General features: G+C 29.5%; 2 pseudogenes; both read right to left on the bottom strand.

Annotated features, from left to right (window-relative positions):
• Positions 1 to 230: 230 nt before the first annotated feature.
• On the bottom strand, positions 231 to 1,722 carry LOC136980243 (vitellogenin receptor-like; annotated as a pseudogene).
• On the bottom strand, positions 1,686 to 4,117 carry LOC136980172 (low-density lipoprotein receptor 2-like; annotated as a pseudogene).
• Between the last annotated feature and the right edge of the window lie 12,003 nt (positions 4,118 to 16,120).

The following is a 16,120-nucleotide window of genomic DNA, read 5'->3' as shown; positions in this document are numbered from 1 at the left end:
TATAATTACAGGTTCTTCCTTTTGCAAGAAGGAATTCCTAGAGACGATTATGTTGCGTCCACGATTATGAATTTTTGACATGTCCTTCAGATACAAATAGGTGAAGACGACAATGATCAAGACGAGAATAATGCCAATAACAGCGCCAGTAATCTACCCATTTCCACTTTCTTCAATATTTGCTATCATGCTTTGAATTTTGTTCTCCTATCTCTTATCTTCATAGCCCATTAAACAGTTGCATTGTTTAGTCGTTCCAAGATTTCGCTTAATCCGTGGTTGTAGCAGTTATCAAGAGTGCAGGTTTCTCGACATTGGCCAGATACTAGATTAATGCCATCACTACATTTGCAAGAACAATTGTTGTTCTTTAGTAGATAAAGATGATCATACGGACTTCGTTCACGAGGATTAAGAATGCTTGGACGAAGTACAGGATGAAAAACAAGCAGTTGCCACACGGTGCTCCCACCCTGAGTGATGATGACGATGAGTGGATCTTCACAATTGAATTTGTTGTATTTCAAAATATAATCCGACACCCATTTAGACCAGTGTAAGTAATCCTTGAACAGTGACGGAGCGAAAGGAAATTTTGCTTTTGAGATAACAATTTGTAAGTTGGCTCTATTATAATTGATAGAAGTGATTACATCACGTTTAAATTCTACCAGTATATGTGTCTTAAGATCTGATCAATAGACAAGAGATTCACTACTTTGTGAGAAACTATTTCCCCATAATTGCTTCCATCCATTTTCATTTTACTTATCGCCTTAACAAGATCAATGAACATTATTCCGTCAGTAGGCACGAATTTGAAAGTATTGATCCTTTCATCATCTAAGAGAGTGGCACAATAAGCTCTGTTGTTGCAAAAATGCACAGAGTAATCAGAAACGTAGTAATAGTTCAATCCAACCCGATCATAGGCTACTAGAGTTACATTGTCCGAAGTATTAAGTAGTGCTCATTGTGAGGTTTTCCAGCGAGTAATACATAATGGATTTCTTCACTGTATCACCCCAAATGATTAATCGTGTCTCCTGCGGCTACGAAATTGTGGCTACGATCTTGTTAATTCCATTAATGTTTCTAACTAAGATACAACAAATCTATAACTCTAATATCATTCCGAACTAACAAAAGCAACAACGGATACCTTCGATAGCTTCGCATCCTCCATTGTGTTGCAGAGAGTAGCCATCGTCAAATGTGTAGATGTAGCTGCATTTTGTATTAAGGCAGAAATGGCTACAAGAGCCGAGCTGCTGACATTCGTCGACATCCAAGCAGGATATTTTATCGATGCCTAACTCGAAACCTTCATGGCGTTGGCAGAATGGTCCTTCTTGGTTCGTGAGCACAAGTATGGGCGGATCTATGATTATTCGAACCACACGTGTCCTTACAATGATCTCCCTCGTTCGAGATATCTTAACAATGTGATCTTACATCACAAACTTTATCCAGGGTTATGCATGTATTAGACTGTCACCTAAACTTTGTTTCTGGACAGGAAGAAAATTTTAAGGGACTCAAAAAGGTGGTTGTTGCTGTTGTACAATGACATTGGAGAAGATCTTCGTCACTTCAGTCTACGCAATCCGGGCCGCATCTCCAAGACGAAGGAATGCACTCGTTCGAGAGACAGGAAAATTCGAAGTTTTCGCACTTCACGAAGCAATCAAGTTCTTCAAGTCCATCAGGACAGTCTTTCATTTTGTCACATGTCTTTTTAATAAATACATGCTTTATCATCTTTGCATTTAAACTTGCCTTTAGTTTTATCTTCTCCGAAAAGATAGTCATTTAAAGTGTCGCAGACCAGTTGTTTAGGAATGCACAGAAAAGTTTCACATCGAAACTAATCAGCACCACATGCCATGGTTTTGCTGCAGTTGTCTTCATCCGTATTATCTGAACAATTTCTTTCTCCACCACATTGCCAAGTGTCCGGAATATACTGACCGCTGTTGCAACGCATCATATTACGAGGACACTGAGGACCAGCGCAATAAGTCTCATTTTCATCATCGAGAATCAAATCGAAGTCGGAAATGTGTGGAAGCACAGTAAGCAGAATATGCTTTGTAGAGGCACAGTTTCCTTCATCCGAATTATCTTAGTAATAATTAGTATTGTCACACTGCCATCTTATATTAATGCATCTCCCATTGGCACTATTACCACTCGTTAACGAACAATCCATTTCATCGGCGCCAACCAGACAACCTGTTCTTCCATCACATTTCTTGTCCTTTGCTATGCATTTTCCATTCCCACATCGGAAAGATGTCGAAGGGCATTCAGCAACTTCGCAAGAGCGTTTGTCACTAGACAATGTGAAGCCAGTTTGACAAGAGAAAATGGAACTAGTAGGCAAAAGAAGACATAGTTGAGTGCCTTTTGAAGCGGTACAAATTCCTTACTTGGTAATTAGTGAATTGACATAGACAAGTTTCAAGTTTTCTATTTACATGCAGCTTGTCTTAATTGCCATAAATTATGGTTTTAGGATTAGAATTTTTGGTCACGAAATTTAACACACATGTTCTCCGTCCAACCAATATATATTTTGGTCATCGATTATGACGTGACCAGTATTGCGCATTGCGATTTTGAAACTGCTTCCGGACTCAAATTTCCTCGTTAAGATTTTTTTCCCAAATGTATTTGCCCAATAAAGTCTGTTGCCATGCCTATCGACGAAGACACACATGTAGAAATCGACAGCTGCGCTAATTTTTCTTTGGTTTTCGCCAGTCATATTGAACATGACTACACGAGATTCGTGTCCCAAGATAGCTGCAAACTTTAGGCCTCTTTCTGAGTACAGAGCGATGCCAATGGGTCTCATTAATCCACCAACAAGGGTTTTCCTGAAGGATCTATTTCTTCTATCGTATCTTTGTCACTATCAGTCCAAAAGATATTTTCACCTTCATAGTCGTAGTCAAGTCCAGTTATATCGGATATGTCATTTTCAATAACAACGTTTTACTGTAATTGGGTACATGTCCTTTACTTTTCATTCTCTCCTATATACAACATTCTGGTTTATGGATCGAATTTCAAATCAGCTACAGGACCTGGGAAAGGTTTGCTACTATTCTTAGCTTTAGTTGATATTTGATAAATATGTCGTCGTCTATCAGATATAAACGAGCATCCAAGTCAATGAGACAAGTTCTCCCGTCAGGAGACAAGAAGAATCCTGTAATACACATAGATGTATATTTTCCTCCAGGAGCTAGGAGGTACAAATGACTGCACGAATTGTTGTTAAACAACAGAACAAAAACAACAGGATGCACTATAGTGACAGTTTCAAAGGGTTTGTAAACTTATGCAGAGTGGTGTGGTTTTTGCCTGTAAATTTATTACATTTTCTATTGAGAATTTGCTCCAGTCTGTCCAATATATCTTCGAAAACGGCAATTGAATGAAGAGAAATATTCTACTGTGAACAATTTTCTTTCTATATATTTCATTCAAGCTTATTCTGCTTATAGACATATCTTTAGCATCAGTCCAATATAACATGTTGCCAACTTTATCTAATGCTAAACCATTTGGCCAAATTATGTTTATTGACACAAAAACAGTTTTCCGACTCCAGTCCATGCTTTCTTTGTAGATTGCAGCATCCCCATGCACTCCAGTACATAAACCCAGAAGGAGAAACTAAGATTTGTAGTGTTTTCAACAAGTACCAGACAGAATGAGGCTTTCAATTTACATACAATAACTGATCACAGAGCATTATCAACGATATAAATGTGTCAAGCTACCCAGTCTATCCTGATATCTTGAGGCTCTTCCAAACTTATGGTAATTTCGTTTCTAATGTTATCTGAAGTTCTGATATTTTCAGAAACATTAGAGGCATTCTTTTGGAGTTCGCTTTGCGTCCAATACACTATTTTTTAATATGTCGAAACCCAAACCATAAGTTGAACTGCTATGGTGAATTATGGGAAATTTATATGCATTTTTCAACAGTACAGCGATAAAACTAACAGAATCGCTGAAGATTAAAAGAGGATCTCCGCCTAAAGTAGCTTAAACTGTTGTTAACAGTGAAATAATCGTCATAACAACTACAGACAGCTCCTCCATGCTTGTGTTAACATTTTTGACTGCAATAGCCATATAATCGACATTCTTTATATCTACGTAGACAAGTCTTGTTTTTGGATAAGTTAAAGCCAGGATTACAGTAGCAAGTAGGACCTTCTGGAGTTCTCATACATTTTTAAGAGCATCCCTGTTTTGCACAAGCAAAACTGCAGTGGAAACCTTCCTCTTCTCCATTGGGACAATCGTTTTCTAAAGTCACATATCAACTTGGGATTTAAGCAAGTTTCATTTCCACCGAAGAAATGACTTTTAGACACTAAACAAGTCGAGCGATTTTGGTAGTGTTTTTGCACTCATGTTCATCAGAATCATCTTTGCAATCTCAGGCTAAATCACGGATCCATCTAGGAGGTATGCATTCCTTGCGTAAAAAAACCGGTTGCAACTGGTATCGATGCCACAATCATCGCAGTTCTTTTCATCGGAACCATCTTTACAATCCCCGTTGCCACCACACCACTATATGAGAGGAAGACAGTAGCTTTTATCATTACAGTGAAATTTGCTATCAGGACAAGTCTGAACAATAGCTTTCTTCACAATCTTCTTCATCTTTGTTATTTCCGCAATCGTTTTGCCCGTCGCATAATTATATATACAGAGAAACCTGCATAAGGTGACTACCTGTTTAAGATGACCACTTTCAGCTGGTCCCTTCAGTGGTCGCATTACTGTATAATATACACTCGCCATTCCCGCAATGAAGCCAGTTCAATGGACATTCTTTTTGACTGGAAGTACTCGAAAAGAAAGAAAGAACAATTAACCAGACAATAAGACATTATAAATTCCTTATATTTACTCCAATCCCTATTGCAACTCAATAGTTGATGAAGTTAAAGAATTAATAATTATTAAATTTAAATAAATTCGATTTAACGGAAGGAAGAAAGCTCCCATTTAATCTAATCGTTTGTTGAAACACAAAATATTTATTTAAGTTATAATAAAAATGTCATTTTATACAACAAAAGCTGATTCATAAATCAGAATTAATCTCTTTGAATTAAACAATATAATTTAATTGTATATTTATAACGTAAATAAAAAGCATCATCGGCGTTAATTACATAATTTATGTTCAGCACATCCATTCTCTCGATAAAATTAGCAATAAAATAAAATTTACGAGTTTTGAAAGGAGGAGGAAATTAAATAATATTTTTACGGCTTATTTTAAATGAAAAATTAACAAAAAAATAATAATAAATTATTTATTTCCACAAATAATATGCATCTTAATAAATAATAAATTTGATGGAATATAATTTATAGGGTAGCATCTTGCGTGCCATGTTTTGAGTAGAGAATTTCTCTAAAACAGAAATTAAAATAAATACTTAAAGTATTTAGTAATTAAATAAAAATATTTTACGTAATTTAAAATTATTACTAATAAATTTTATGAGATAAATCTTTAAAAATAATTAGTTATCCTTAAAGTAAACATATGTTTAGTTCTATAACAAATTATATTCTCTAATTATTAGGAATATTTTAAGCACGGGCATAAAATCTTGTTTGAGTTAGAGGCCCTAAAAACGGAAGACCTAGGCTCTCGCGTGTTTTAGGGCCTCTAAATTAAACTTGTTAACACTCGCTTTTGATCTAAAATCAAAACCCAGGATTCTAAGACCTCATACAATATCATATTACACGAGGCCTCACGTATATAAAAAGGGCCTCGCATAAATTACGCTTGTTTAGATCTTCGTGCAATTTAAAACCTCCACTGTTATGTATACTTAGTTATAAAACAATTTTAAAAATTGTTCTTATGCGTTAATAATTTAAAAATTATATAATAGGATAAAGAACATTATAATTTATATAACTAAAAGTTTTTCGAATTAAAACATTTCCTTAATAACTTTTAAAAAACAATAAATTTAATGAAGCAAGTAATAATAAAAATGTAACTACACCCTAACATCATTATGATTTTACGTTGTTACTTTTAACACATTTTTATAGATTTATATTCAGAATATAAATTATATTTTAAGACTTTTTTTAAATAAAAAATGCTTTTATTGTTTAAAATCAAGTGTATTTTATTATTGTTATTATCATTATTAAGAGTGTACTCTACTCGAGGAGGTAGATGAAGAAAGGAAGAGTTAAGGGAGAGAAGTTGGCAGATTTTTAACGAATTATTCTTTATATATATATAGATTTAACTCACATATAATTTAGTCTTTACGAAAACATTTACAAGTTCTGTTTAAACTATAATTATTGTCAGGTGTGTAAGATTTATATAAACGTTAGGACACTGAAAAATTGACATTTAAAACGATAATAATTACATTTCACTGGAACAATTTATAAAAAAAAGCGGTTAAAAATATAATTTCAATATTGTGCAAAACTAGTTATTTCATTTTAGCATCATTAAACAATTTAACAATAGATATTTTAGATCATTTCAATGGAATTATAAATTGACTTATATTAGCCAATAACTTTTTGTGTTATAAAACTTAACTCTATTGTTCACAAAACAAAGTAAGATCTATATTATACATCTTAATAGTAACATGTTAAGAATTAGTTTTTTTTTCTTTAATTTTTTTTTTAAATTTTTAAGTTTAAAAATTAATAACTGTGTGTTGTAATCTGTGATCTGAAGGTAATCTTGAGTGGAAAGAAGGCTAACGTTAGCTCGCGGCGTTTAGAATAGCATAATGGTTGCCAGTCCTGACAAGGTCATCCCCTTGCATGCACTCATAAAATACTCTTCTCAAATCGTTAAGAAAAGGCATAAACACATTAAAAAATAAAATAAAATAAAATAACGTATATTTTTATAATGTATTTCTTTAATTCTTTACTTTTATATTGCATATGATGATGTTTAATTTAATATATTTGCATAATTGTAAACAATTTATGGAAATAGCCGTAACAATTTAAAAAAATTATCTATTCGAGTAAAAATTTTTTACTTAATGCTTATTATTTTTTGAATATAATGACTATAAATGCCTTTAATCAGTCACCTAATGTTACTAGGTTTATAGAATGTAACAACAATAGAATTTTTGGTATTTAAATTTAAATATAATTATATTTTAAACACAATTAGAATTAATTTAGGATGATTTTCACTTAAATTTTATTTAAGTAATTAATGGTTTGATTACAAAGCATTAATTACCTATAAATTATAACTATACGTTTATAAATGTTAATATTTTATTAAGTAAAATGTGTATAATAGATATATCGTGTAAATTATATGTATGTATATTATAAGTGTGCGTATGTATGTATATATATACCCTTTCTTAAACTCTTTCTAGTCCTCTCATTCTGTTTCTTCAGCATAGACCCTTGAATAAGTTCTATCCCATGATAATAATAGTGTGCATATATAAAAAATGTAGAAATTTAGCAATATTTCTTAACACTTATTTACACTTATTTACATATGTTCTAAGAATGACATATAAATTTTCATTGTCATCAATAGAAAAAAAAGCAAAACATTTTATTTCTACGAATTAAATTGATTGTTTGCCAGTTACTATGAACTGGAAAACCAAGTTTAAAAATATATATATTTATCATTATCAACGATTTAGATTTTTAAGTGGATTCATTAAAAAATTATTTTCGTTATAATATAAACGAATAAATAATATAAATAAACGTAAATCAACGACTAATTAATTTGCTGCCTTAATTGTTGCTTGAAATTGCCTTAATTTACAACGCAAAAATCTTATTTTAGAACATATTCGTATTAGTATAACTGTAATTAACTTAGGAAAAAAAATGTCTGAGATACTGATATGATACTGAAAGAAATATCAGTGTTTAAATAACAATAGTGACAAACTGTCACTGGTATTTACTTGATAAGACTTCAATTGTATGTACGAACATATAATAATTATGTTACAATTACTTTTAATAAAGTTATTACTTATCGTGATATAGGCCCTATAAGCCTATATCACGATAAGTAGGAGCTAGGCTTCTAAGTTAATTATAATATAGGCCATGTAGACCTATATGTAAGTAATTAAGAGTTATTTAAAAAGTTTTATTAATTATTTTAAAGCTTAGAAGAAATTATAACTAGAAAACATGTTCTTAAACATTCGTAAAAATCACTTAAATTTTTCTATAAGAATAAATAACTATAAAACTAACCTTTCTCCCTTTCAACAGGTATAACTATACATATAATATTTAAAAATAAAGCTTTAAAATTTAAATAAATGCTTCACTGTGTCCATTACTTCAAAGGTTAGTGTTCTATCAGTTATAAGCATATTCTTATTACTAGATATGGCTTTTTTTTTACTATTTACCATTAATAATTTTAACGATTTTAAAGCATATAATCAAGATAGAGAATGAACAGATGCGAAACTAATATAAGTTTACAGTCACGTAGATTTAAAGTGTGAAACTGATGTTTGAGTTTCAGACACTTTAGATTACAAAACACAGATCTTTACCTAAGGGGTTTACATTATGTTTTTACCTCCCACGTTGATGACAGTTTGTCGTGAACTAATCATTTGTAGTTATTAATCGATTCATGAAAGAAATTCTCGAAATTTAAATCTAAAATAAATGATTATATAATATTCTAAGAAAGTGTTGTGTAGACTTATTTAAAACGTTTATTTTTTTTACAACACTTAACAAGTTGGCACGTTTAACAATAACCAACTTGTTAAGTGTCGTAATTGTAAGCGAATTTAGAAAAAAAAAAGAACCTGTCAACTGATGAGGGAGGGAATTTTTAAAAATAATCTTCTTTTTTGTAAAATTATACTTCGTTAGCATTTATTATAAATTTTGATTGCATGAAACGTAGATTCACGTGTAAAATAAATACCAAATGCAACACTTCATTTTACGTCATATCATTTCTCAGGATATACGAATCCCAAACAGTACTTACGTGAGGAATTACAAGAGATTCCATCTGTTTTTTCTTGTTGAACCCTTTCCAAAAATACATTTAATTCACCCACCCTTCTCTATACTAAAAAAAAAAATAAAATATATGTAGGCTATATTATTGTGACATCGTCACAATGCCGGGCTGCAATTTTTAAGCATTTTTAAATTTAAAAAAATCACGTGCCTTCCGGTCTGGACCGGAAGTTTATATATAGCTGATCGGGTCTCAGGCACTCGGCTTTCCATATCCGGTCTGAATTTTCATCCACCGTTTACTCCGTTTCAACGGAGTAAACGGTGGACTGAATTTTCATCCACCGTTTACGAGATTAACGTAGGACAAGACGAACGGGCAGACACAGTGGTAATGTATATCTGCAACTGAAAAAATTGCAGCTCAACGAAAGAAGAATAAATTACAAATAGAGTAAAGTAATATTTCATCCAACCCCTAATAATTCGTCGACCCTCCAGGTGACACGTTATAGCTTCATGGGGGCCCGGTCAAACTTGAATTAGGGGGCCCCGTGTACAATATTGACATCAAACATTTTTCTTCGGGGGGAATTTCTGGAGAGAAATCCCCGGTACTGCGCTGTGCCAAGAAAATACGAACCATTGCTGTGCCAATGCACCTCGCTGCCAAAATTTTCGTTTCTAACCCCGTAAATTATTCATATAAATATCATGTAAATTATCCACCAATGGCAAGCTAGGGTCCCCAAATATGGCTCAAATTTAAATTTTACTGCAGTAATGAGTTTATGAAAGATTGGTTTGGGCCCCTTGTTAGTGGGAGCCTCAGACAATTGCCGTTTTTGCCAATAGAATAACGCGTCACTGGACCCTCCTAGTAAGGTGATTGACCCCTCGAGCGTCTATAAGAACCATTATTATATTGTATTATAATAATTAATAAGGTTTAGGTTTAATCAATTTAAAAATATAGTAGCTTAGAATAAATTTTATTCCGCTTAAGAATAAGCGTATTATTTAAAAAACCAAACCACATTTAAAATTTATTTATAGTTCTCTTTATACAGATTTAAATATACATCGATTATATATACGTAGGCCTATAATATTCAAGGAAAAATAAGATAATGGCTTCAACTTTATGGCGCAGTTTTTATTCGACATATGGTAAACAGGATGATTGCTTACTTTTCTTAGAAGTATAAGATTAAGTTCTTACGTTATGAATTGATAATAAATTAAGATTTGTGAAAATATTTACTTAAAAAACTTAGATTTTTTTTGTCTTTAGTTCAGATAAAAATCTAAAGTTATGGCCATAATCTATTGAGTAATGTTAAGATAAATCTGAATTAAATAGTAAAGTTTATCAAAAGTAAACAAAGAAAAATCCACTCGTTTATAGGATTAGTTCTTAACTTATTTACTATTTTATTTGTAGAAAATAAAACTTTTCTCAAAAATCAAATGGTTTTTACTATTAAAAACAATTTGGATGGATAAAATAATAATAAATTTAATTTTAAATAATTTTTCTACTGGATCCTTAGTAATGATTATTTAAAACTACACACAAGTCAATGGACTAAACATAAGGAAGTAGGTTTATGAATAGTTATATAAGAGTGAAAGAGGATTAAATGTGGGACAAAGTCCTCGACTATAAAACTATAGTTTGGTGATTTAACCTAGTTAAAATTCTGAGAATTTAAGATTTGTCGAACAAAATTAAAAGCTGGAATCAAGTCTCTCAACTATTTGTTACTCAAATATTAATCAGCTATCAACGGTTACGGGCAAACAATCTTTCGTTACGCCTTCAACATTTTCTCGAAGGTCATATATTCTGTGCCAATCTCCAGCGGGAGTAACTTCGTCAACCAATAGATGTTATCCATATCATAAAAGAGGCGGAATACCTGTACCATTTGTCCTTCTACTGCACTTGCTGCAAACCTACAGCCTACAGTAGGCATGTATATGCACGTTTCATTGTATAAACCATTCAGTTTATCGATTAATTCATCAATTTCGCAAGAGAAAAGAAAACACGTATTTATAATTTTAAAAAAATGCGCCAAAATTTTCGTTTCTAACCCCGTAAATTATTCATATAAATAAATTAATTAGTGTTTTATGGCCTGTATACATGCTTGCACTTTAGTGTATTATTATTATTAAAAAAATATATAAGTTTTAACATTTAATATTATGAAATTATTAAGTGTATAACTCTAATTTCATCAAAAATAAAGCATTTTATACATTTAATAAATAATTTTAAAGTTAAAATGTGTAAAATTTTATCGTAATTAATTATAATTTTAATTAATTAATTTAATTTTTATATTACGGCTAAGACATGTTTTTAATAGTCTATTAGAGGAATAATTCACCAAGCATGATATGAAAATGATAAGGTTATAATGCTTAAGAGCTAATTGAATTTTACTTGTAATAATATTTAGAGCACATGAAAATGTATTTAGACGAAGAAATAAAGATAATTGTAATATAAATTACATTTTATACCTTAAATTACCCATTAAAAATTCTATTATTGACTTATGTCTTAAATTAATAATATTTTTCTTGAGGGTTTCTTGAATAAATTTCGAATAATTTAAATATTTTTTAAATGGAATTTGAAATGTATATCCATTAATTTTGCTGGTAGATAAAAAGCAATTAATTTTCTATGGATAACCTTCTAAAGTGATTCCAAATTAGGTCACACAATCTTGTAAACTAGATTTGAATAATGTACTCAATTAAATTTAGATATTTTTCAAAAGAATTATTGTTCTTTAGGATTAAGAGAACTTGTAAAAGTATATAAAATTAAATATTTAAAAATATATTGATATAAATTAACAATAGTAATTTACGATATATAATTGTGTTTTATTCTATTAATATAGAATTATTATTATTATTTATTGCTTAATAATAATGATAATTAAATTTGATGTTAATTACTATGGTTTAATTCAAATTGTTTTAATACATATAAATAATACATTTATTTTAAAGATGATTAAAATTAAGTTTGAAGGAAAATATCTTGAAAAATTAAAGTATATCGAATCTGAAAATTTATTGTTTTAATTTATTTTTTAAATAATAAAAGTAAATTTTTTCATTTTATAAAAATTATGCTTCTTTTATACAAATATTGTATATAATTTTTAACCTCTTAATTAAACCGTGTGACGAGAAGCCAATGACTTTATTGTTTTCTATCCTTTATGATGCGTATAATTGTATTCCCTTTCGCTATTCTCTCCCATACATCCTTATAGTGAAGCTGTTACTTTATGTAATGTTCTGAATTTAGTTTTTTTATGCTTTATGGTTAACATGTCTCAACAAATGTCGTATTTCTTTTATACTTTCGCATTCACCCTGTCAGTACGTTATTAGGAGTTTTATCTTTTGTTTTCTTTCTTATCTTGCCTCTCTCTTCATTTCTTCATCCTAGACTTTTGATACAAATTCTTACTCTTCAACTTAAAACTTTTACTCCTTTTCTTCAGCCTAGACCATTAATTTTCATCCCTCACCCTCTCCCTTTCTTCAGCATAGATCGTTGATTCTTACCCCCATTCTCTTCCATTCTTCACTATTTCCTTGATCCTCATCCTCCACTCTCTTCCTTTCTCCTAAACCTTTCCTTTCTTTGCTAATACAATTAGCAATAATGAATAAATAAATCTGGCAAACCAGTGTTGATCTACACACAACTTTTTCATAGAGAAGATCTATTTACAGTACTCAAATTTACAATATTTTGAACTGTCACGTACATAATTTAGACTCTGGAGTAGGCCCTATTCTCTATAACAATAATAAGTCTAAGTAATTGAGGATAAAACTTAATTAATTAGAAGTTATAGCGTTTAAATATATTACAGATTTATAAATTTTTAAACAATAAATTTACTGAATTTAATGTATATAAAAGCACTAACCTTGTTTACATAACAACGAATAAATAAATTCCCATTAAAGTTTATTAACTACCTGAAAATTTAATGTGACTTTTAAAGCCATTTTGCAGGTGTATAAGGCATTCCATCCTGTACTTATCACTCAATTTATTGTAATATTATTATCAGAAAACGTATCGACATTACAACTTTAATTATAATTTAGAGAAAATTAACAAGCGCGTTGGACTCTATATACATATATCAATATGTCAGACATCAGTTGCATTTTATAGCGATTATTGAAAGATTTATTATAGAGTATTGTATATAGTGTTTGATAACAGGAAAGATACATTATCTTAAAATAAGTCTGTACTCAAAATCCAAGTCTTGTATACAACGTGATAGGAAAACTGATTTTGATAGTAAAAACTTAATTGAATATATCGTCTAGCATTTATTTTTTTCACTTTAGATAATAAATAATTATCTATTTATATAATAAAAGTGATAAAATCTTGTAGGATAAAGTAAATAGGTTATAGAGTTTGCATTGTAGTCGAATTTTAAAGATATATTCGCTAAAATAATATAAATTTATAAGGGAATTTGATCGTTATATTATTAAAATTTTATAGAATATAAATCAATCAATTTATTTATTTAATTTATGATTTATATTATATTTTAATGAAATTCAATTTAGTTTTTCATATTTTATTATATTATTGGAAAGCTATTTTAAGAATGTATAACTGTAAAATTTAAGAATAAAATAACTGAAAATTAGTTAATTATAATGTTTTATTGTTTATATTAAATTAATAATACATTTTATAGATAAAATTCCACTAATTATGCTCGAAAAATATCAAATTAAGCGGACATTTTGATGCAAGATGAGATGATAAGAGATCTTCTCTTGGATGATTAATCCATTAAGAAGCTAAAAACGAAAAATATTTTAAAAAAATACATTTTTAAAATTTAAAATAGCATATTAGACATAAAATAACTCACTTTTACTCCATAAAGTAACATTATCTTAGATTTTAATTTTAATATTTTATGAAAGAGAATGATAAAGTCTGTTTAAAGTTTATGCGATACATTATATACTTAATTACATAATTAATCTAAATTAAAATATTAAAAAATACAAGCCTTGTACAGTATAAAACGTCACTTGAAGTCAGTCTTTAGAATTGAATTAAACGCTGTTGTTCAGTTCTTACGTATCAACCGTCAACCGTAACTCTGGCCGCTTTGACCTTTGACACTACCTCCTATGGTTTCTTTTGGATATAGACAACCTCCTGGAGACAGCGGCTGATTCAAAGTCATCACGAACACCCCCAGAAAACAAAAGTTTTTATTCGCTGGTCTACGATACATCTTCCAAACAGTCGAAAATTGGCTCGGTCTGAGTTATTTATACGAGATCACAGTAAAGGTCGTGTAAGGTGACGGAGTCCCGTGCGACCACCCTCTATCACTTCCACATAACCTGTTCCTTCATCTTGTTCCTAACAATGTCATCATATGTCACGTGGTCATTTGAATGTAAAAAGTTTGATTCATATGCTGAATGTTTCATACTCAAATTTTTCATTTCTCCAACTCCCAATTAATATACTTAACTGGGTTACCATATCTCCATAATTATTACAATTAAAGCTAGCATAGCTCTAATTTAATAAATTAAATAAATGAATTTACTGTAAATCTTGTCTAAATAGCCCAGTTTTTAATAAATTACCATTTAAATTATAAATAAATTCACTTTATTCACAGAGAAAACAAAGTTAATATGACTAGAAAGTGTAATATGCTAAGAACCTTTTAGTTAAAAATAAAAAAAAAATCTGTATGTCGGTCTGCACGTAGCGTAACTTAAAATTTATTTAAAAATAGCAACTAAATTTGTTCTAATTATCGTGACTTATGTTCTATAAACTTTTGATTTGTGTGGCATTTGTAATTTGTATGCTGCATTAAAAATAAACGACATACATTTAAAGATCCTTTAATTGTTGAAACGAAAAGATTTCCATAAAGATGTTAACATTTAATTATTTTTCATGCCGTTCTCTCGCTCATTGTACAGTACGTGTATATTTTTACGTATGAGTGTATATAAGAGTGTACTGTATGACGTACTTTCATAGAATTTTATGGCTATAATCCTTGTTTATTTATTTGACTTATTATGAAATGAGTTATGAATATATTTCATAATATATAGTAAATAGTTAACATATTAATTAATAAATTACATAATTATGATATTGGTGAGATAATTAATCATTATATATTCTATACGACTTTAGCTGCTTCGCATAAAGTACTATAATTAATTTAGGTCAATTGTTTTAGGTCAATTAATTAAAATTAACTTTAAAGAAAATTAAATTTGTAAATAAATTTTTAATAGAAATATCATTAAATAGTAGAGCCTATTCAAGAATCTATATTGAAGAAAGGAAGAGAGCGGAGGGATGAGTATGAAGGATTCAAGCTGATGAAAAGAAGAGTAGGAAATGAGAATCAAGGATCTAGGCTGACGAAAGGAAAAGAATTAGGAATTAGAAAAGGATAAGAAAACGAAGAGAAGGTCTCAGTAGGGTAGTATTAAATAGGGTATCTAACTTAATTTTAATTTATTTTAAATATTATTTTTAAAAATTAAAAATATATATACTTATTTATTAAAATCAAATTTTAAAATTATTATTAATAAATTAATGATTACTGATTTTCGTACCACGTAATGTTTGTTTTCAACATTTAAAATATCCTTATTGCAATTATAATGTATGAAATTTTCAAGTTTACATTTATTAAATTGTTTTTTTTTTGTTCTTTGTAACTTTGAAAAATTCAGAATGAAATTAGGCTTAAATAAAATATTAAATTACATTTTATTTAATTTAAATAACTTATTATAATTTAAATAAAAAGTTATTTGGTTTCATAACCTTGAATATTTCATTGTTTAATATAATTTTTATGCATTTAAAAAGATAACAATTAATTTTTAAAATAATTTCTAAAAGAGAGAAGGTTGTATTTATTTGCAAGAAAATAATAATAAATTAATTCCTTAATAATAATAATTAAGGAAGGAATTGGAAAGTTAAGGA

This window comes from Centruroides vittatus, unplaced genomic scaffold (assembly GCF_030686945.1).
Source record: "Centruroides vittatus isolate TY-2023 unplaced genomic scaffold, ASM3068694v2 contig_10, whole genome shotgun sequence".
NCBI lineage: Eukaryota > Metazoa > Arthropoda > Arachnida > Scorpiones > Buthidae > Centruroides > Centruroides vittatus.
The sequence above is the reverse complement of the archived record's forward strand: the minus strand, read 5'-3'. Positions and strand labels throughout refer to the sequence as shown.